General features: G+C 52.1%; 1 non-coding gene across 1 annotated transcript; it reads left to right on the top strand.

Moving 5' to 3' along the window:
- The first annotated feature begins 813 nt into the window (after positions 1–813).
- On the top strand, positions 814–887 carry trnat-agu (transfer RNA threonine (anticodon AGU)). Its single transcript has one exon. It is a non-coding gene; the product is annotated as a tRNA-Thr (tRNA).
- The last annotated feature ends 1,613 nt before the right edge of the window (positions 888–2,500 follow it).

Raw genomic sequence — 2,500 nt, 5'->3', positions numbered from 1 at the left:
GAGATTACAATAGAGCGGGCCAGGCAGCGAGGGAGGAGGGGGAGGGGGGGGCAAACATTCTGCATATTATGGGATGTCTGCGTTGGCAGGCGGGGGGAGGGGTGAACTAAGGAGGGTGGAGGAGGAGGGGGCGGGGGAGGGAGGGGGGGTGATCATGGCCTAGGCCTGTTTTTGTGTGTTCCGGCTCCCTCCCTCCCTCCCTCTTTCTACCACTGTGTGTGTGTGTGTGTGTGTGTGTGTGTGCACGCCTGTGTGTGTGCGCCTTTGTGTGTGTGTGCGTGTGTGTGTGCGTGTATCAACATCACAGCTCGACGTGCACAGACTATGTATGTCAGGGTAATAGTATCTATCTTCAGGTGCAGAGAGAAGAGACAGGGGAGAACGAGTGACAGCTGGGAATTCATCTGAAATTCCCAGAATATCATAACTGTAAATTATTGAGTCACCCTGCAGTGCGCACACACACACACACACACACACACACACACACACACACACAGGGCTCTGTATTTATGCGCTGTGTTTGGCTTTGTTTACTCTCTAAGTGTTGCAGCACATTCATACTCATCCTCGCCCTGGTGGAGGACGGAGGTCACTGCAGAGGACGAGCGACTCCGTCCACTCCAGGGCAATAAGGGGGCCGCAACCTGATCAGTCTGCATCAGAACGCTTAGCTTTTGTTTACGTCCATGCTGACGCCTCAGTCAGTACACAGAACAGGACAGACGTCTCGCACCTTCAACCGCGTTTAAGGTGCAAGCAGGATGTTGTTGTTACTGCCAAGGAACACCAAGACCTGTGACATCATCAGGTGGCGCTGTGGCTTAGTTGGTTAAAGCGCCTGTCTAGTAAACAGGAGATCCTGGGTTCAACTCCCAGCAGTGCCTTTTGGCCTGGCACAGTTGCTGCAGACACATGACGACGTTCTGAGAGCTTCAAACCCACAACACAGGTGCTGCTTTCACATCTTGTTCCTCGTTCTTTGGGTCTGGAACAGATCAACCGTGAGCTCAAAGTCCAGCAGGCAGGAGACGCCAGTAGTTTTTGATCTGAACAGACATTTTAAACCAGGAGCAGCAGTGATTATCTCAGCAGTGACATATCAAACCTAATCATGCATGACAACATGCAACATGGAGCCATGGAGAAGCCAGAGAACATAGAGAGAGCATGATGGACCAACAATCAATAAGATGAAGAAGATAAAAGAATACAGACCTCAGCAAAACACTGACCTATGACGCCCTCAAGCTAACGTGAACACCACTGAGCTCATCTTCATCTTCATCCATCTCAGCGATTCCCATTGTTTCTTGTTTACGGAACACAACGGTTATGAGATTACTGAAGGTTAACAAGCAGCCGTAGTTATGAGCGCATGCTGTTTTCAGGTGAATGTTGACCGGACAACACTGTGATCTCATGAAGATCAACTGCAGCTGAAACATCTCCTAGGACTGAACAGGGCGAGGGGTAGTGAGTCCTTTACTGCCTGGGACAGTACGGGGGCCATGAAGATCTGTTTCTGGAACCTTCCGGAAACATCCTGGCCAGCTGGGCTCTAGTGAAGATGGATGAACCAATCGGCCTTCAGGAGATGCCACAAACATCTACTATGAACCGACAGACCCAGTGACACCTGGGAGGCTTGGTGGGTGAGGGTGAGGGTGAGGGTGAGGGTTAGATGAAGGGTCAGATGAAGGGACAAGTGACTGGAGGAGTCAGGCAGCACAGCATGATGTCATCGACTTCTGAAGATGGTGGAATATCACAGCAGCTGTTGGTCAACCACTTCTGTGTCAGATGTTGCGTCACACTCTCCCGTCATCACATCATCAGGTCATCAGGTCAGTGTGTGTGTGTGTGTGTGTGTGTGTGTGTGTGTGTGTGTGTGTGTGCGTCTCGTTCAGCCTTCATACACTCAGAGGGGAGAGATGACAGGATTAAGAAAAGATGATGGGAGGACAAAAAGCAACAAAGAGCACGACGCCACCGGTGCTTCTCACTCGCCTCAGCCTTCTGGGACATCCAGTCAACCCCCCCCCCCCCCCCATCTAAACCTTCTTCCCTTTTGTTGTTCTCTCCGTCTGTCAGTCACTCCTGTGCGTTATCTTGCGTGACAGCCTCTCTGGGTCTGATCAGCTCACATCCATTAGCACCTGGTTATCTGGGAGTGAATCGGCCGGATCGGTGGAGACGGCGTGGGGGACTGGGGGACTGGGGGGGGGTTCAAGAAGTATTATGGTATGCATTTGGATTTACGTGGTAATCTGACCCAGCCTGTAACCCTCTCCGCCATTGCCACCCCTCTGTTTCTCTCCATGGAAACCAGCAGAACAGGAGCACTATTATGGTCTGTCCCCCCCCCCCCCCCCCCCCCCCCCCCGCCCCCTTCACACACCCCTCCCCCCTCCTCTCCTCTTTTTCCTTCAGAAATGATATTATTGTCATTATGTGATATGCAATTCTGCGAGTGTGGCGTGGGGGTGGGAGGGGCGTT

This window comes from Genypterus blacodes, unplaced genomic scaffold (assembly GCF_046128005.1).
Source record: "Genypterus blacodes isolate CSIRO-AG114 ecotype Tasmania unplaced genomic scaffold, CSIRO-AGI_Gbla_v1 ptg000396l_1, whole genome shotgun sequence".
NCBI lineage: Eukaryota > Metazoa > Chordata > Actinopteri > Ophidiiformes > Ophidiidae > Genypterus > Genypterus blacodes.
This window is presented reverse-complemented; position numbering and strand designations above follow the sequence as displayed.